The 20,473-nt window shown below is 48.0% G+C and overlaps 1 protein-coding gene across 15 annotated transcripts in view; it reads right to left on the bottom strand.

Annotated features, from left to right (window-relative positions):
• Window positions 1-20,473, bottom strand: part of SLC8A1 (solute carrier family 8 member A1) — a 337,151-nt gene that overhangs the window by 295,212 nt on the left and 21,466 nt on the right. Inside the window, exon 1 of one of the 15 annotated variants that reach the window (XM_030558293.1) lies at window positions 13,765-13,789. The exons of the other annotated variants lie outside the window; for them this stretch is intronic. The gene's annotated coding sequence lies outside the window, so the exon portion shown is untranslated. Of the gene's footprint in view, window positions 1-13,764; window positions 13,790-20,473 lie in introns of those variants that run through there. 15 annotated transcript variants of the gene reach the window in all.

Genomic DNA, 20,473 nt, shown 5'->3' with positions numbered 1-20,473 from the left:
AAACAAAAGCAATTTTATTAAGTATAAAAAGTAGGATTTAAGTGGTTTCAAGTAATAACAGACAGAGCAAAGCAAGTTACCAAGCAAAAAGCAAAACATGCAAGGCTAATTTAACTCACTAAGGATCTAGTTACAAATACTAACTTCTCACCCTAGTTGGTATCTCAACTACAATCCTTTTCAGACCAATGTTGTACTTTATGACCTGGGTCCAGCAATCACTCACACCCCCATGGTTACAGTTCTTTGTTTCAGTTTCTTTCAGGCATCTCTTTGGGGTGGAGAGGCCATCTTTTAAGCTAGCTGAAGACAAAATGGAGGGGCTTTCAAGGCCTTTTATATTCTCTTGTAGGTGGAAAGCCCTTTGTTCTTCTGTGCAAAAATCACAGCAACAAGATGGAGTTTCCAGCCACATGGGCAAGTCATGTGTCCGTGAATGATTCCGCTTTCTGCAGGCCGACGCCATTGTTCATGTTATTTTGAACTTTCCCAGGAAATTTCAGATGTAGATCGGCATCTCCCGAAGTCCATTGTTAGTTACATACTTCCAATTACTTGTATTGTCTCTTCACAATACATTAGCCAAATCTCCCTCATGTGTTTCCTACAGCGAACACTTCAAATATAACCATAGAGCCAACGCTCAACTTCAGATATAAAAATGATACATGCAAACAAATAGGATGAATATATTCAGTAGATCATAACCTTTGCAAGGATATGTCACACGCCATATCTAGCATTAAGCATATTCCAGTTATGTCATTTATGCTCATAAGTATATTTCCATAAACAGAGAGTGCAACATCACATATATCCTTTATCAAGTTCTAAAATACTGCATCCACCCAGGAAAGAAACCTGGATGTCACAAAGACAAAGCGGTGAAGTCCTCTGCTCAGTTTGCAGCATCTGTCAATACAGATGCGAGGAGGTCTAGTGAAGGAGATGGAAATACGGAAAAAGAGATTCTAATGCTACTATACACATCAATGGATTTACCTCACCTCACCTCACATGCTGCGTTTAGTTCTGGTGCCCAAATTAGAAAAGGAAGGTAGCAAAACCACTGAGTTCAGAAATGGGTGACTACAATGGTAATGTGAAGACTATGGAAAAACTTCCATTTGGCAAGAGATTGAAAAAAAAATACTAGAATTGTTTAGGTTAGAAAGGATGGTGCTACAAAGAGCTCCTACTATTCTAGAAGCAGATAAAAGTCTTTGGGGTTGCAAATTCAGGGAAAGCGCTGTTTTGACACAAGTGATTTGTGGCATGCTTTATTCTTTCCCATAGGAATGGTTTACGGTTAAGCGTTGGAAATCCTCAGTAATGTTGTTTCAGGCTGCTTGTAGAAAAATCAGGGAAAAAAAAGTGATCATAAAGGAGAATATAGGGTATATTTGATTAGATACCACTTAGAAAGATGATGCTTTCCCCTTTAATATATCTTTTTTCTTAGCAAGTTAGACCGTCAGCTACAAGTAAAGGTGAATTGGTTATTTTATAGGTCTCTCACTTTTGGGGCAAGTCAGAGATAAATGGGACACATGATAAAGGTGCTGTCATAACATATTGAGTCAGCACCAACTTTGTTTACTATTGATACCTCGAGGGTTTTTTTGTTTGTTTGTTTTTAAAATGCATTTAGGCTCCAGGGAACTATTTTGTACAGAAGCAGGCAGACCACACTGTCTCTAAGTCAGATAGTATCTAACTGCAGGAGCAGTTGTTTCCATGCAAAGAACGAAACATCTACTTGCCTTTATTCAGTGGATTCTCTTTGTGGCCAGTCACATATTCTTTCACATGCACAATTATTCAAAACCTTTTAAGAAGCAGCCAGTCATTCTGAAATCCCCTTGGCAAGAGAAGAATGCAGATGGCTGATGAGACAATATAACAGTTTAGGGCAATGATTTGGGTTACACAGAACAGCAGAGTCTCACCACATTTTGGACCTGCTCCACAATCTTAAGAGGAGGCAAACTTAGGTAGCTTTGGCCAATAAAATTCCACTACAACAGTGTAATAAATCACTCCAACTTTGTAATTCTGTGGAGCATTACAATGTAGGGTTGGGTTTTTTAAACCCTACTTCAATAGACAGAGGCAACAAAGGAACCACTTTTTGAAGTTCTATTTAGCAGTTTATGTAAAAAAGGGATCTTTAATTTTTTGAGATATGGCTGCAAATAAAGAACACAGAGTTTCCCTGGAGACTCCAGCTGGGCAGATGTGGTGGACACTTTGAAAGAGGATCAAAACTAATATTACATTTCAGAAGCTTCTTCCCATGCCCGTTGGAACAAGTGGCTGAAACCAATATTTGCCTTGTTTGTAGAGATGAGACAAAACCAGGACCCACAATATTCACAGTCCTTATAACAGGGCCCCAATCTCAGTTTAGGTCCTTGGGTGCTACTGCAATGCAAAAAAATCCAATATTATTTGGAGTGAGACTGTGCAGAACTGGGGGAGGGGATCCACTGTGTCCCAGGTGCTTCACCGGCTCTGATCCAAACTAGACCTAGAGCTTTTTGGTCCATTACCAGAAAATCCCTCCCGATGCCCCCAATCCTTTAGCCACTTTGGGAAGGTTGAATCTACGGTATTGGTATCTATTTCACCCTGGCTACACTAGCGCTGTCTGAACACAACCAGGCTTGGATAGCAGAGTGCCTAATCTCTCCTGCCCAGAGCCGAATGTGCTACAAGAGTTACAGGGACGTGGCCTAGCTTCCTTTTCCCATGGCCCCACCCTTGGGGGTCAGAACAGCCTGGGGCTCTTTGGGGCCTCTTCCACATGGAGGGCACTTTTAAATAAAAAGTTTGGTCTCCAAGCCCATGCCAGCCAGCTCTGTGCTTTGGCAGGGACCTGTGCGAAACAACCCATATTCGGGAAGTGATTTGAAGCCATCATACCAGCCGGGAGCCTGTGCTCCCCTCCACCAGAGGCCTGTGTGCACATTCTACTCTCATTTTAAGGTTCTTCTTTGCATTTGTCCACAGGGATCCCATTCTAGGGTCACACGCACTCCATGTGCATAAGAATATTGCATGCATGGGGCACGTGTGCCTCTACAGTGAGTCGCATGGAGAGAATGTCTCAACTGACTGCAAAGTAAGTCTTCTTTCTTGCTCTCCAGTTATTCACTGAGCCCAGAGGGGCCAGCTCAGTCACAGGGACCATCTCTTGTACAGCACCTCACCTGTGACTGGGGGTCCTCAGTGCTACTGCAGTACAATCAACAGCAGTAATCAGAGACTCAGCCCTTCTCTTAAGCTTAGAAGTGGAGGATAACACCCTGTTTACTATCGATCGTTCCGATCTTTTCAGAAGGGTTGGGAAACACGCTCACCACTTCCACGGCACACTTCCTTTCACCTGCGGTGCACAGCCAGTCACACCACGCACGCATCTGGCTCTCTGCAACCTGCTCAGACCATCATTCTGAATTACATGTTTGGCAGCAGCTCAGAAGGGCGGCAGTTAACGCTCAGGGTCCTGCTCTGTAAGCGAAACACAGGCCCTACTCTGAAGGGGCTGCAGTCTAAGTACATCTGACCTCACCTGCTTGAGGATGCAGTCCTTGCAGATGGGGACAGGTGGAGTCTAGGGCATGCTGTTGTGTATGGAAAGTGTAGGCTTGGCAAGGAGGTTGGGTGTGAACAGGAGCAGGCCTGTGGGACCCAGATGTCACCTGAGGGGGTAAGATTAACTCCGCCATGGCCACAAGCCATTAACATTCCCAGTTTGGCCGGGACAGGCCTGGCTTTTGGGCAATCCACCCTGGTGTAAGTGCCACATCAGCTGACGTCCCAGGACTCTTGCCAGCTATGCTGTCTTCCCCTCCCTTCTGGAGCAGAGCTGCCCCTCGGTCCCACCTCCCTGGAGCCCTGCTTGGCCCTGGGCTGGTCACTGCTTGATGGGAAGCTTTCACAGCTAACTGGAACAAACCATCCTCTCCCACCTCCCACAGAGACACAGCCCTAGACCTTTGCTCACGCTTGTCCTCTGCTACCCTGGGGAAGGGAAGCTGGGCAGAAAGAGGGGAGAAAACACAGCTGTTCAAGTGTTTCTCCAGCCCCCTTCCCAGCTCACTGGTGGGAAACCCCCATCCTCTGCTTCCCTCACCCTTTCCTGGCAATGACCAACTGCCTAGGGGCCTAGCAGAGACTGTTGCACAGTGGGCTGCCAGGATACACTGGAGCAGCGGCTGTTGCAGAGCCTGACGGGGACACCGAGGTCCTGCTGCCTCTGGTCCCTTAGGCCTGGATTTTGCTTCCATGCCATTGTGTTGGAGACTGTACATTGCAGGCTGAAGCTTTAAAGTCTGACCAGATCTCCAAGCCAAGTTCCTAAGGCAATCTCCCCTTCCCGCTCCTTTGCCCATCATGCATGTCCAGTTATGGAAGATGAGCCAGTGTGTCCATGGACTTTGGGATTCCTGTTGAGTTCTGACAGTTCTATTTGCTTTTTTCTGTGCACCTGAGCTCCACCTAGCACCCCACCCCACCCAAGAGAGTATTATCTATGCCATTCCACACGGCTGAGCTTTGTGGAACAGATCTCATTCCCGGGCTGCATTTTCGCAAAGGCCGGCTTCTCTTTTTCATTCCTTCTTTCCCCTCCTGCCCCAGCTCCAGAGAGAACTGTCTGGCTTTTTCGTGTCAGCCTTTAAACCCCTCTTTTTTTAAAAAAAGGTTTGCAGTTGGGCTCACAATCCATTGGTGGCAGTGTACTTGGAGCACTTTAGAACACGGGTATCCTGGCAATAGAGGTAACTGACAAGAGAGCGTGTGTGTTATTCTCGCAAAAGAAAAATGCCCAGGTGGAGGCTCTCCATAAGGAATCACTTCCCTAGTGGTCAGCTGAAAATGCACAGCACCATTCAATAGCTGTAACAAAGCAGCATTTACACTCTTACAGGTGGAGACGTAGATGTCCAGCTGTGCCCACCCTGCTGTGATATCAGTCTTGTAATATACATTGTTACACTGGAGACCGATATCTGTTTGTCCACATCACTAGTTCAGTAGAGACAGAAGCAGGGCAACCTTTCCCCACAGGTCTGGATTCACCGTAAGGAGGATAAAAAGATGAGGGAAGAGCAAAAAGGGAAGGTCCTCTCACGGACCAGTGGCTGCTTAAAAGATAGGAAACAAAGGGTAGGAATAAATGGTCAGTTTTCACAATGGAGAGAGGTGAATATTGAGGTGTTCCAGAGGTCTGTACTGGGACCAGTGCTGTTCAACATATTCATAAGTGATCTGGAAAAGGAGCAAACAGTGAGGGGGCAATGTTTGCAGAGGATACAAAACTACTCAAAATAATTAAATCCAAAGCAGACTGCAAAGAGCTACAGAATCATTTCATAAAACTGAATGACTGGACAACAAAATGGCAGATTAAATTGAAATGTTGATAAAAGCAAAGTAATTCACATTGGAAAACAATGCTAACTATACACACAAAATGATGTTAACTAAGTTAGCTGTTCCCACTCAAGAAAGGTCTTGGCGTCACTGTGCCTAGTTCTCTGAAAATATCCACTCAATGTGCAGTGGCAGTCAAAAAAAGCAAACAAACAATGTTGGGAATCATTAGGAAAGGGATAGATAAGACGACAGAAAAATATTATGTTGCCTCTATATAAATCCATGGTACGCCCACACCTTAAGTATTGCATGTCGATCTCGGTGCCCCATCTCAAAAGAGGTATATTAGAATTGGAAAAACTACAGAGAAGGCAACACAAATGATTAAGGGCATGAAACAGCTTCCTTATGAGGAGAGATTAAAAAGCATGGGGATGCTCAGCTTAAAGACGACTGAGGAGAAACATGATATAGGCCTATAAAATCATGACCGGTGTGGAGAATATGCCTGTTTACTCCTTCTCATAACACAAGAACTAGGGGTCACCTAATGAAATTAATAGGCAGCAGATTTTTAAATAACACAAAGAAAGAAAGAAAAGGAAGTATTTCTTCACACAATACACAGCCAACCTGTGGTACTCAACCACGGATGTTGTGAAGGCCAAAACTATAACGAGGTTCAAAAAAGAACTAGAGGTCTTCCTGGAGGATAGGTCCATCAGTGGCTATTAGCAGAGATGCTCAGGGATTTAACCTCATGTTCTGGGTGTCCCCAGCCCCAGACTGCCAGAAGCTGGGGCAGGGAATGGATCACTGGATGATTGTTCTGTTCATTCCCTCGGGGGCACCTTGCATTTGCCACTGTCAGAAGACAGGATACTGGTTTACATGGACATCAGCCATACTGGGTCAGACCATTCTTATGGTCTGTACCCTATAGGCGGGATGGGATGCCCCCTGAGGCAGAAAAACATACACATTCTTCCCAGGAGAGGGACTGTAACTGGTGTCCACCTCTACCAGCCTAATCAACCAAAGGCAGCTGAAGTACAAGAGCCAGCCTGCTTTCCTCTACTAGCCTGCTTCAACCCTGCCTGGCCAGATCTGCCCCTAGGACTGACTGTGGCCCATTCAGTCCTGGGCTGTCTGCTGAGGCTGCCAGAGAAAGGGTGTCAGTCATGACGATGGTTTGGGGAACATGGACTTTCAGCCTCAAACCAACATCTAGAGGGCACCAGCTAGTTTCACACATCCGTGGAGAATGCTCTGTCACTGCCACACTAGGCTGGATGCAATGAACCCCCCCAGCTGCCTGGAGAGTCCCAGGTTTCTGCTGAGCCAGCTCTGCTACCAGCCACTCAGACAGCAACAGCTCACAGAAAGGCCACTGTTGGCAGCTATGTTCAGGACCCACCACAGCCCCTCCCTGTCCCCTAGCCATGTGACCCAGGGCAGAGAGAACCCACAGACATGGGAAAGAATGACCCCGCTAGACTGCCTTAGTGTGAAAGATGAAAGGCAAGTCAGAACAAGGGTTTCCTTCTTGTGCCCAACAGTCCAGCCCTTAGAGCTGCTAAGCCAGGGGTAGGCAACCTATGGCACAGGCGCCGAAGACAGCACACGAGCTGATTTTCAGTGGCACTCACTCTGCTCTGGTCCTGGCCACCAGTCTGGGGAGCTCTGCATTTTAATTTAATTTTAAATGAAGTTTCTTAAACATTTTAAAAACCTTATTTACTTTACATACAACAATAGTTTAGTTATATATTATAGACCTATAGAAAGAGACCTTCTAAAAATATTAGAATGTATTACTGGCACGCGAAACCTTAAATTAGAGTGAATAAATGAAGACTCAGCACATCACTTCTGAAAGGTTGCTGACCCCTGTGCTAAACCCTTCTCTGCTGCTGGCAGCTGCAGCCATCTGACAGGTCTGACCTACCCCTGCGCTGACTGCCATCTCCAGATGGACTGAAGGCACCGCCCCATGCAGAGCACCATGTGGGAATCCAACGTCCAAGCGACACTAGCACAGGTGATGGTAGCAAACCTCACCTCCCCCCACCAGGTGTAGGTAGAAACAAACAGTCCCAGTTTCCCTGCTACCTGATGGTCTCTCAGCAGCTGGGAATCTATAGCCAGACTCAAACTGTCCACAGGGCCAGCAGATCTGCATCATCTTTACTGGCTGCCTTTCCCAGACAAGCACTTCCATTTTGTCTTGAGCACATTTCAAGCAGCTAGCTAGCTCCAATCTCTACTAGACAGCGGTAAAGCATCTGACTGCACTTGCAAGGTAAGAGGAGATGGAGATAGCTAGGTATCAGCACTGCAATTAAGGCACCACAGCCTGAGGCTCCTAGACTCATTTTATCCCCCGTGTGGATGCTGACTAATGCCAACATGTTAGTGGCAATTGGTATTTACAGATAGGGAAACAGAATCAACTCCCTTAGACACAGGGAGATTCAGTGCCTCGTCTGGAAGGCCCTGTGGTCTGCTGGATTTGGAATAGGGTTAGGTTCTAATCTGGACACTGACTTGAGGCAGGGGTTTGGCAGCTTCCTCCCAGCCTTGTTCTCTCCACCTGCCTTTCAGGCAGAACTCATGCTGAACTTGGAGACGAGTGGATGAAAGACGTTATGTCAGAGCTGTAAACACAACTCAAGCTCTTGGCTTCCTGCCTTGCCCTGAGTCTGCTGGGACTCACTCGCCTCTCCTCTACCCCACCTCCCAGATCATGGCCAGCCTGGAACTCCCAAGGCCCATCAGCACAGCCAGCTGTGACCTGGAAAAATCCACACCAGGGGGATCTCCAGGCCAAGTCAGTGTAAACAACAATCCCAACTTCTCCAAATATAGTCAAAGGCCTATCCTCACTGAAACCAGCTCAGTAAGACATCAGGCCAGCCAATTTTCTAAACAGGACTTTCAGAAGTCAGATCATCAAACCATGACTAATGCTTTCAAAATGTCCCAGTTCCCTCCCTATCCCCAGCAACTGTCAAAAGATTAAGACAATAACCCCCATCCGCCCATATAGCATGTGGGGCTGACTGGGTGAGCTTGGGTGCTGATGGGGGGCAGGTCTCAGGACTGGACTTTTAATGCAAGTCAGAACGTGAACAGTGTAAGGATCCAGTCCCTGCAAATTAATGAAATGTCCAAGTGTCACTTGCACAAAATCCCTCACCAAAGGCTCTTAAGCAAAGCAAGCAGTAGTGGGATAAGAGGGAAGGTCCTCTCCTGGATCAGTAACCGGTTCAAAGATAGGAAACAAAGGATAATTAATGGTCAGTTTTCAGAATGGAAAGTGGTAAATAGCGGGATCCCACAGGGGTCTGTACAGGGACTAGTGCTGTTCAACATAGCCATAAATGATCTGGAAAAGGGATCAATAGGGATGGGGCAAAGTTTGCAGAAGATAAAAAAATTACTCATGGTAGTTAGGTCCAAAGCTGACTGTAAAGCATTACAAAGGCATCTCACAAAACTGGGTGACTGGGCAACAAAAAAGGCAGATGAAATTCTGTGTTGATAATGTAAAGTGATGCACATGGGAAAACAATCCTACCTATACGTATAAAATGATGGGGGTCTAAATTAGCTGTTGCCACTCAAGAAAGATGTTGGAGTCATTGTGGATAGTTCTCTGAAAACATTGACTCAATGTGCAGCAGCAGCCAAAAAAAAGTGACCAGAATGTTGGGAACCATTAGGAAAGGGGATAGACCCATGTTGTGCCCATGCCTTGAACAGTGCGTGCAGTTCTGGTCACCCCATCTCAAAAAACATACATTAGAACTGGAAAGGTACAGAAAAGGGCAACAGAAATAAGGAGCTGTAGGGAACTGCTTCCATATGAGGAGAGATTGAAAAGAGTGGGGATGCTCGGCTTAAAGACGACTGAGGGGGAACATGATAGAGGTCTATAAAATCATGACTGAGGTGGAGGAAGTGAATAGGGAAATGTTCTTTATCCTTCCACATTAGCTGGCTGAGCCGGGCAAGTGGGCATGTTCTGACCATCCTTGCAGATGGCACACACCGCCTGCTCCTCCAGGCACCCAGCAGTCCCAGGGCAGTACAGCTCCACTGTGTCCCCTGCACAGTGCTGCTTTCCCATCACATCAGCCAGCCCTGGGATTTCAGTGATCAGAATGGGAAAGAAATGAGAGGTGTAGCGGTGTCATCGCAGAAGTGGGAGGATCTGGCAAGACCCTGGTTGCCGGGGAAGGGAAGCAGAGCCAACTGGGACACAGAAGCAGTGAGCTGTGGAAATGGGGAGGAGAGTGGTGCTGCCAGACAGGAGGGTCTGCCAGTGAAGAGGATTTTTTTCCTTGACAAAACTAGCGAGCCCCTCAGCAGGGAGTGGGAGGTGGGGTGGGGGAGACGGGCTGTGAGAAGAGACACAAAGGCAAAGAAGAGCTGTCGGGGTTGGGGCACAGGAGAATACCACAGAGGAAACTCACTGGCAAAGGAAATCCACTCTGTCCCTAGGCACATGGCAAAGCAGGGGCAGCGGCAGCAGAGGTCAGAGGAGAAGGCAGAGTGGACCTGCGCAGGACAGGCAGAGGGCTGAGGGAGGGCAGCATGATGAAAGAAAAGGCAGAGTTGGAGGGAGACATCTTGTTTTTCCCATGCTGAGTCCATGGTCAGTGAGCAGAGAAGGCAGTAAAATCAACAGATCTTGAGGGAGATCAGGAAAGATTTGGGATGACATTCACCCTATGCAGAGGGCTGGCACAGGCCCTCTGCATGAAGGGGTGAGATTACAGAGCACAGGAAGAGAGGCAGAGAGCAGTTCTTGGAAGAGAGGCAAACAGCAGTGGCTGGAGACACCTGTGTCATGAGTGGCAGAAACAGAGCAAAGGAAACAGGCTCAGACTGGGAGGTCTAAGGAGAAATTAGACAGGAGGTATCGCCCTTGGCACATCATCCACGTGAAAGTGGGAATCATCTAGTGTTGGAGTAGGGGAGTCAGAGGTCAGTCCACGCAGGGTGAGCTGGGGCAATGACAGACAATGCCCACGTGGCTGGAGAAGGGACAGACGTCTCCAATGGGATGAACTTCAGAGATGGGAATGAGACGGGCGGCAGAGGTTGGGTGGGAAAAGCGGAACCTGATGGGCCACTAGAGTTTCCCCAGCAGGGTGCAGGAAGGCCCAGTGACGGTAGCAAGGCTTCAGGGAGACCTCGTGGAGGAGGAAGCAGGTGACACAGGCAGATTGGGTGCGCACTGGAAACTGAGCAGGTGTTCCTCAGGGAGTGGGCTTGAGAACAAGCTGACTCCAAAGTGAGGGGGAATCTCAGACAACTCCTAGCGAGCTGCCTAGGAGAGCAATTAAAGTGGGGACCTGATCAGCAGCTGGGATAATAACGGGAGGTTTCCTGAGCACGCCACTGAGTTTTGCTCACTGATTTCTTGCCCACACAAACCCTTCTGAGTTATGGAGGGACCCACACAGGAGTATTTACAAGTCTTCAAAACTACTGGCTCCCCAGAGGCAAAGGGCATTTCCAGACCAGACATTCAGACAAGTAACAAATCACATGCAAAGCAGTTCAGAAGAGGCTGGGGTAAACCAACACTGAACTCAGATGGCAGAGAGACTGAAGGCTTCTGAACAGCTGATGCCTGCCCAGGCATGGGAGTAACTGTGACGCTAACATCTTTCCCTGGCAGTGCCAGTCATTTCCAGGTAGACACAGGGGCTTTAGGCCAAGACTTTCCAAAGGGAGCAGCCATCTGGGTGCCTCCACTTCTGATGCCCAATCTGAGTCCCCTAAAAGGGGCATGACTGAGGAGCTCTGGGCTGAGCTGCCCGAAACTGGTTTCTATTTGGCCTCCCACAAAGTGCACCACCCTAAGGCACTTCTTGAAAATCCCGATGATCATTCCCACAAGAGTGGCTCAGGGCTGGCCAGGGGCTATAGTTGCTGCTCCCCCGCTTGATACCTGAACTATTTCTAAACATGAGACCACCCAAAGACCAACAGCAAACACCGCAGACCTAGCGCAATCACCAGAGGTTTGCATTGGTGGGGAAGGGTGCTCTTACTGTGAGGGCACAAAGCAAGGAGAACTGGGTTCTGTTCCTGTCTGTGTCACAGACTCCCAGTGGGCTCCTGAGGCATGAGAAGGGGAAGTGGCTTGCTCAGTTTCCCCACCTGTAAAATGGGGCTAATAACCCTGCCTTTTTCCCCCACTCAGTATATTTAGCTTGGAAGCTCTTTGGGGCTCTTCTATTTATTTGTAGAGTGTCTGCCACAATGGGGTTTGAGTATCAGTTGTGACTTCTAGGCATTATTAGAGCACATATAAGAAACCGTAATAAAGTTGCAAGCTTTCCAATCATTAGCTGAATATCAGCCTTTTTACAGTTATTGATCGGTCATGACTATATAGCCCCTCACACAGCAGCAAATCCAATTCCAGTGGTGGAATATATTTGATCTGCTAATCTATTTGTGCACTTGGTTTTCCCGCCACTGAGTACCACAAGCACTGTACAAAACCCTGTTCTTTACTATGGAGAAATATTGTCAATTGTTTCCTTTGCAGGCTTGAACAGAATATTACTCCCAACCCTGGAGGTAGTGTCAGAGAGATGAAGTCTCATCCAGTTCCCTACCTTGTGCAGCCATTCACACTAGTGTAAAGTGAGGATAAAATTATCCCACTCTGATCAGGTGGCACTTTAGAGTCACTGTGCAGCTGTAAATGATACTGCAAGGCATAGGGCCATGACCCTTAAACAGGACAGGCCTGAAATGGTACCTGCAGCAATCAGATTGCAAAAGCCAAACTCCTGGGGGAGAATTAGAGCAAGAGATTGCTCAAAGCTGAGTGAATGCAAAGAAGGGGCAGCTAACTGTTTGACAGACAAGCTTTTATTGACTTTAAATTGGGCCAGGTGAAGCTTTAAGAAAGCCTACATTTCCAGGCTATGCCTGCCTCTGTATAGGTTTCAAACTCAACCTTGAGGATGAGGCAGCAAAGGTTAATGCAAGAATGACCAGTAACCAGCACAGCGGCCAATTCTCGGTTAATAATTGTACTGGCCACAAAACCAGGAGAGTCTGTAGGACACAAGAGGAGGTAGACAGCTGGAGGGTATTTACCTGGAGGCACTGAACACAGAAAGGGGTGTGAGAGGTTTAGGGAATTTAGGGGCTGGGTGGTGGGTTCTGACTGTAGAATGTGCAAGAGGGTGCTGCCCCCTGGGTGGAGTGGAGGGTACCTGTTACAGGCAAGCACGTACAAGGATTGAGCAGCTGGAAGCCAGGTAGAAAACACTGCTGGATAATTAGACTGATACAAACAGAGCGGGAGAGCTGCCAAACACATGAACAAATGAATGAATGAACATTTGCTCTCTCAGTATGCCCAGCACTGGTGAGGTTATTGCATGTGTGGGGGTAACAGTGTTTTTCTGAGAGCCCCAGGGGTTGGAGCACTGTGAAAACATCACTTTTTAAAAACAGAGCAAATTTCCATCCCTCCTGGTTGTGAGAGAAAGCAGGACAGCGTGACCCCAGAAAGCAAATGAAGGGAACTCAAAATATTTTATTTTTTTAAATCTCATGATTTTAAGCCAATCACATGATTTGGGGAAGTTTGACTCTTGATTTTTCAGCATCTGGGGCTGCCAGTGCTGCTTTCTGTGAAATGTGAGTGAAAGAGCAGTAAAATTAAACACACACATGACAGTGCCCTTATGGTTACACTTCAGCTTTCATATTCAGACTTCAGTTTTCCCTGGCATTTGCTGCATTTCTACAATACTCTAGCAGTTGAGTTTCACCCTTATCCCAAGGTTGTTTAGTATACACACACAGCTGGAGTGGGAGAAGCAAGGAGATTACTATTCTATTAAGGAATTAAACTAAAATGTCAGGTGAGAGCCAGCCATGCTTCCATCTAGACAAAGCCTACGTGATGACTGCTTTTTAACGGATTTCCTAATAAGACCGATCCCATATTACTTGGAAAGAGAATCAGAGTTTCATCAAGTCTGCAGATTATCTGCTTTGCCCAGGGAACCAGATTAAATACCTAAAGGGAAGGGACGGTGGGTTTGTTTTGAAAGGCAAGGACAAAAATCAATACACATTTGACAGCAACATGTTAAATCCAGCAGATCAACCAGCCCGGAGCCCTCCTTGCATATGCCCTGCTCCGCTTTTCCTTGCAAGAGAGAGGCACCTTGGCAGGCAATTAACAGCATTGCTGTGAGCCATGATGGAGGGGCGCGTCCTTCCTGGGCTAAGCCTGGCCCTGCTCGGCTGTGCCGGGATTCCCTCACCGCCCGCCGGCTGGCCTAGTGCCCTTAATCTGCCCTCTCCCCACTGCAGCCCCGGCTGCCCCCTTACCCAGCGCTCGCTTTCCTGCTCCGGGCGCACGTTCCCGTCTCCCCGCCAGAGCCTGGCGGCGCGGTGAGAAGCCCCCGGAGCCCCGCGCGGTCCGCCCCAGCGGGCTCGGTGGGTGCCAGGGGCGCCGCCGCCGCCGTCTCAGCTCTCCTTGCCCGGTGCCGGCCGGCTCAGCCAGAGGTCCCCGCGGGCGAGCCTGGCCACAGCAGCTCCCCGAGCGCGCTGGTTCCTCCAGCTCCCCGCCTGCGGCAACCACAGCCCAGGACTGCGCTTGGCGCCTGGGGTCTGTCCCCGGGGGAACCGCCGCCCGGCCCGGCTCTTTGCACAACTGCAGCTACGCGGCTCGTAGCGAGCTGCCCCCGCGCCGGAGCCGGGACCGGGACCGGGACGCCCCCCGGGCGGCTCCCCGCCCCCGCGGCACAGGAGGGAAATACAAATCCCCACCGCCAGCCGGTGGCAGCGCTGCCCGGAGCCGCGGGTTCCCCGCGGGACCGCCCAGTAGCCCTCCCGCCCTCGGCTCCGGGCGGGGTCCCCAGTGCGGGCGCCCGGCCCGGGATGGTCCCTGCGCCCCGAGGAACCGGCTCCTACCTGGCGTCCGCAGAGCTCCGCAGCGGCGCAGGGCTCAGCCCCGGGCGGGCAGCGCCCGGGCCATGCGGGGAAGGAGGCGCGGGGCCGGGGCTGTCAGCAGCAGCGCGTATGGCCCGGCAGCCGCCCCCTTCTCCTCATGCTCCGCGGCGAGAGCCGGCAGGGTTCCGCAGCGCGCCCGGCTGCCCGCTAGCCCGGCCGCCCGCCCGCCTCCCTGGCCGCCGCCGCCGCTGCGCTCTGGCGGCGAGTGAGTGAGGGGCTGGCTCCGCGCCAGCGCTCTTATCAGCGCGCAGACCCTCCCACCAGGTCCCCCGCGCAGCGCTCTCCGCCGGGCCCGCCCAGCCAGCGGCCGGCCGCCAGCAGCTCGGCAGGAGCCCCCCGCGCCCGCGGGCAGTCGGCAGAGACAGACACATTGCGGGGAGCCCTGGCAGCTAGCGGGAGCCGGGCAGAGGTGCGGGGGGGGCCCTGCTCACTGCCCCCCCTGGTTTGAACTGGGGGTTTCACTCACATACGGGGGATACAGTTGGGTTCAACGGCTCTCAGCCTCCCCCACATACATACATTGTTCCAGCCCCTGGAGAGAAGTGGATTCCCCTCGGAGATCACTGGGGAGGGCAAGGAGCGAACTGGGGGAGAAGGGGAGAGAGAGAGAAAGGAGGGGGGGGGATGGGGGATGTATAAGGACCAAGTCCTGGTCCCTGCCGTTTCTGTCGCACTGGGGGAGTTGCTCCAGAGTTGGCCCCAGTTAAGGTGCGCTCAGAAATGCAGGGAATGATTCTTGCACTGGAGCGCACAGAGAGAGGGAGGCAGCTCGCCCTCCGCCAGCCATGAGTTGGGTTTGTCCCAGCCAGAGCTAGAGTTGAGCAGCATCTGTTACTACGATGATGACAGCAGAGGGTAAAGGCCCCCATGCAGATCGAGGTCCCATTATTCTTACAGCAAAAGCTAGTCCCTGTCCCAAAGTGTTTGCAGTCTAAATTGACAAGAGACATTACTAGCCACATGAGACTAAGTGACTTGCCCAGGGTCACATAGGAAGTCAGTGGCAGAGCAGTGAACTGCCCTATGCTGGCCAAGTTCCAGGCCTTTAACCACAAAACCATCCTTTCTTGTTCCCCTAGCCTTCCTCATTTCACATTCCTACCCCGCTGTAAAATGCATGCCTTCCTTCCCGTGCCCGGGAAGGTCTCATTGTGCGTGCTTTCAGCAGACCCTGCCAACACTCATCTACCCCATAAGACCATAAGAACGGCCACACTAGATCAGACCAAAGCTCCATGTAGCCCAGTATCCTGTCTTCCAACAGCGGCCAATGCTAGGTTCTTCAGAGGGAATGAACAGAACAGGGCAATTATCGAGTAATCCATTTCCTGTCACCAATTCCCTGGTTTTAGCAAACAGAGGTTAGGGACACCACCCCAGCCCATCCTGGCTAATAGCCATTGATGGACCTATCCTCCATGAACTTATCTAGTTCTTTTTGAACCTCGTTATAGTTTTGGCCTTCACAACATCCCTGGCTGAGTTCCACAGGTTTGCTGTGCATTGTATGAAGAAATACTTCCTTTTGTTTGCTTTAAGCCTGCTGCCTATTAATTTCATTTGGTGACCCCTAGTTCTTGTGTTATAAGAAGGAGTAAATAACACTTCCTTATTTACTTTCTCCACCCCAGTCATGATTTTATAGACCTCTATCATGTTTCCCCCAGTTGTCTCTTTTCCAAGATGAAAAATCCCAGTTTTATTAATCTCTCCTCATATGGAGCTGTTCCATACCCTTAATCATTTTTGTCACCCTTTTCTGTACCTTTTACAATTCCAATATATCTTTTTTGAGATGGGGCGACCACATCTGCACACAGTATTCAAGATGTGGCCATACCATGGATTTATATAGCAGCAATATGATATTTTCTGTCTTACTATCTATCGTTTCTCCTGGGAGCTTCTTTGACTGCCGCTGCACATTGAGTGGATGTTTTTCAGAGAACTATCCACAGTGAGTCCAAGATCTCTTTCTTGAGTGGTAACAGCTAATTTAGACCCCATCATTTTACATGTATAGTTGGGATTATGTTTTCCAATGTGCATTACTTTGCATTATCAACATTGAATTTCATCTGCCATTTTGTTGCCCAGTTGCTCAGTTTTGTGAGATTCCCTTTGTAGCTCTTTTTGGTTAGCTTTGCACTTGAGTGATTTTGTATCCTCTGCAGACATTGCCACCTCATTGTTTTCCAGATGATTTATGAATATGTTGAATAGGACTGGTCCCAGTACAGACCCCTGGGGGACACCACTATTTACCTCTCTCCATTCTGAAAACTGACCATTTATTCCTACCCTTTGTTTCCTATTTTTCAACCAGTTACTGATCCATGAGAGGACCTTCTTCTTATAGATTCATAGATTCATAGACTCTAGGACTGGAAGGGACCTCGAGAGGTCATCGATGACTGCTTACTTTGCTTAAAGAGCCTTTGGTGAGGGACCTTGTCAAAGGCTTTCTGAAAATCTAAGTGCACTGTATCCACTGGATCCCCCTTGTCCACATGCTTGTTGACCCCCTCAAAGAATTCTAGTAGATTAGCGAGATATGATTTCCCTTAAAAAAAAGTTGACTCTTCCCCAACAAAGCATATTAATCTATTTGTCTAATAATTCTGTTCTTTACTATAGTTTCAACCAGTTTGCCCGGTACTGAAGTCAGGCTTACCAGTCTGTGATTGCCGAGATCACCTCTGGAGCCTTTTTTAAAAATTGGCATCACATTAGTTATCCTCCAGTTATCTGGTACAGAAGCTGATTTAAATGATAGGTTATATATCACAGTTAGTAGTTTGCAATTTCATATTGAAGTTCAGAACTCTTGGGTGAATTCCATCTGGTCCTGGTGACTTATTACTGTTTAGTTTATCAATTTGTTCCAAAACCTCCTGTAATGACACCTCAATCTGGGACAGTTCCTCAGATCTGTCACCTAAAAAGCATGGCTCAGGTTTGGGAAACTCCCTCACATCGTCAGCCGTGAAGACGGATGCAAAGAATTCATTTAGTTTCCTTGAGTGCTTCCTTAGCATCTCAGTCGTCCAGTGGCCCCACCAGTTGTTTAGCAGGCTTCCTGCTATTTTTTTATTTTTTATTTTTTTGCTATTACTTTTTGAATCTTTGGCTACCTGTTCTTTGAATACTTTTTTGGCCTTTCTAATTATATTTTTACACTTCACTTGCCAGAGTTTATGCTCCTTTCTATTTTCCTCAATAGTATTTAACTTCCACTTTTGAAGGGATGCCTTTTTGCCTCTCACTGCTTTTTTTACTTTGTTGTTTAGCCATTTGTTGTTTTTTGTCCTCTTGTGATGTTTTTTAATTTGGCATATAAAGTTAAGTTGAGCCTTTAATACTGAACTATGAGAGCTGTGTCTGGCCATATCTGTTCTACCCCAGTGGTTTGGAGGCTAGCTCAACCAATGGCCATTAGCCAAAATGGGCAGGGATGCAACCCCATGCTCTAGGTGTCCCTAAACCTCCAATTTCCAGAAGCTGGGATGGATCACTCGATAACTGCCTTGTTCTGTTCATTCCCTCTGAAGCAACTGGCATTGGCCACTGTCAGAAGACAGGATACTGGGCTAGATGGACTGTTGGTCTGATCCAGTGTGGCCATTCTTATGTTCTGCTCTCTGTTCTAACACAATGGTTTGTTTGTTGTGTGGAGGGGACAAGCATGGCTCTCCAGTTGTGTGAGCTGCCACCCAACCGCACAGTCCTATGCTCCTGCAAACCAGCATGTGAACATGAACCCCTCAAGCATTGCCAGAGAGCAGTGAGCTGGCACAAGGAAGTTTGTTGCTGTTTACTTTGGCTGATGGTTTCTGTCCCGTTCCACAGCATCTGAAAAGGGACAGACTACAGGTGAATGCTTCCTCCTGCAGCTGTCAGCTCCAGCAAGGACCAGTTGCATCTTTTGTATCAGTAAGTCCCACCCTTCAGGCAGGACCCAATTCCATGGGAGCTCAAAAGGATCACATTTAATAACACACACGCCCTAGCACATCTGCATTTTAAAAAGCCAGGGAATGGCCTCTATCCTTAACCCTCAGGAGTGATGAGAAAAATAACCAAATATAACCATTATACCAGCTTCTCCAGACTATTAAATTGCACAATCATGGCCCCATGGTGGCATCAGTACTTCTTGGCAACACTTTGTACAAACGATCGGTACATTTGCTACACAGGTCTTGAATGAGAACATTGAGGTGGGGGGGGGGGGTTCAGTAGGTTTTATTTACTCTTTTTGTATTGCTGGGCAACACCAAACCTCTCCAGCTAGGTCATGTGCCCTGAAAAAGAGAACGGGAGTTGTCAGAGGTTTAGCACAGGGGAGCATCCCCACCCATATTGCCAAAATATATCACTATAATTACCAAGGCCCCATGCTGTAAGTTGTTCCCTGCAGGTGGATCCCTGGCCCTGTGCAGAGTCTCATTGACTTCAGGGGGATCTGTAAGACATAGAAGCCTGCCTGAATGGAACCACTGACAGATTAGGGGCCATTACTAGGAATTAAATCCCTTGTAGCTTTTCTCACAAGAGCATTTTAGTGAATAATCACATGCTTAAAGTGTAAGTCTGTGCAAGATTGAGACCTGCTGGGGCACTTGGGCAAGTCACTTAAATGCTCCATGTCTCAGCTTCCACATCTGTAAAACAGTAATAATGATAGTGACCTTCCCGCCCCCTTTTGTAAAGTTCTCTCAGATCTACAGATGAAACATCCTATAGAAGATCCAGGTATTATTATTATAGTAGCACTGATTTCACAGAATACCTTATAGGTTATCCTTTAGTTGCAAAACTAAGTAATAGACTCCAAATAATTCAACAGCTTAGTGGCAGCATACTTGCATGTGTCAACCGTCTGTCGCTGTTTCACTCAATTTCAAATTCTCTGTGTGTGAAGAGCCCAGTACAAGGGGGACTGCAATCCCTCCTGAAGGCCTCTTGGTGCCACCATCATAAAAATACAACAATTAATAAGTGAACAAAATAACATTTAACAGGAATGACTAAACTTGCACAAAAGATACGTTATTTTACTAGCCTTAAGAAATTAAATGAGTGATTACTTGATATCATTATTTGGTTTTGGTAGCATCCACCGTGCGCAATATGCTATATAAATACAAAAGAAGGTGTTGGTCCTGTCCTGACATCTGTGGGATATGATCATCTATCTATATCAGTCGATCTATCTATTGATCTATCGATTTATTGATCTATCCCCTTATACTCCATCTATCTAGCTAGCTCAGCAAAATAACACCTTTTATTTACTTGTTGTAATAATACAGCAAATGAATGAATGAAGCCAATAAGTCACAGCTCAACACACAAACATTATCCTTGATACTCATTTTGCAAAGCATGCTAAAACCTTGTATGCACAACAGTAACCAACCAAGCTCAGAGTTTAATTAGATGTCAGGAGCAGAGTTCTCCCTTAAACTTCCTGTTCTCTTACAGTTATGGTCACTGACCTACTTTCCCGCTCTTGTGCTGAATGTGGTGCAAAAGTCTTCTAGAACCCCAAGGCATGAACTGTCCTACGACAGTCCCTAGCCAATGAACTTTCCTTGGAACATTCTATGTCTATGTACAAAGTGACTCCCAGCCTGCCTTTCTCTGCACATTAGCTTTTCATGGTCCAGCTTCCCCAGTGCCTCCTGCTGGTGAATTCACACATTAACTGTAGCTGGGACTTTTTATGTCATCTGGGGAAAGGGATCATAGAAAATCCTAATATGTGAACCCTTAATATGATTATTGGAAATCGCAATGGTGGTATAATTTCTGATCTTTGCATTACATTGGTGCTCAAAGTGCAGCTCAGGATGAAGGGCCCCATCCCTCACTCACCACTTTTTACTTTTGAAATATCTCCAACCGAAGTAGGTCAAAACAAAGCAGTGACATGGGGTGGGGACAAAGGGAGAGGAAACTAGGAGCCATGAGAGAGATAGGGGACCAGGTGCAGAGAGGAGAGGACACTCTCAGAGATGTGTTGATGGGCAAAAGGACCAGTTTCCTTCCTTCTGCCCCCCCCAGTCTCCCCTCCCCAGTC

Source organism: Gopherus evgoodei, chromosome 3, assembly GCF_007399415.2.
Source record: "Gopherus evgoodei ecotype Sinaloan lineage chromosome 3, rGopEvg1_v1.p, whole genome shotgun sequence".
In the NCBI taxonomy this organism is placed as follows: Eukaryota; Metazoa; Chordata; order Testudines; family Testudinidae; genus Gopherus; species Gopherus evgoodei.
Note: the sequence above shows the minus strand (reverse complement) of the source record. Positions and strands in the feature narration are given on the sequence as shown.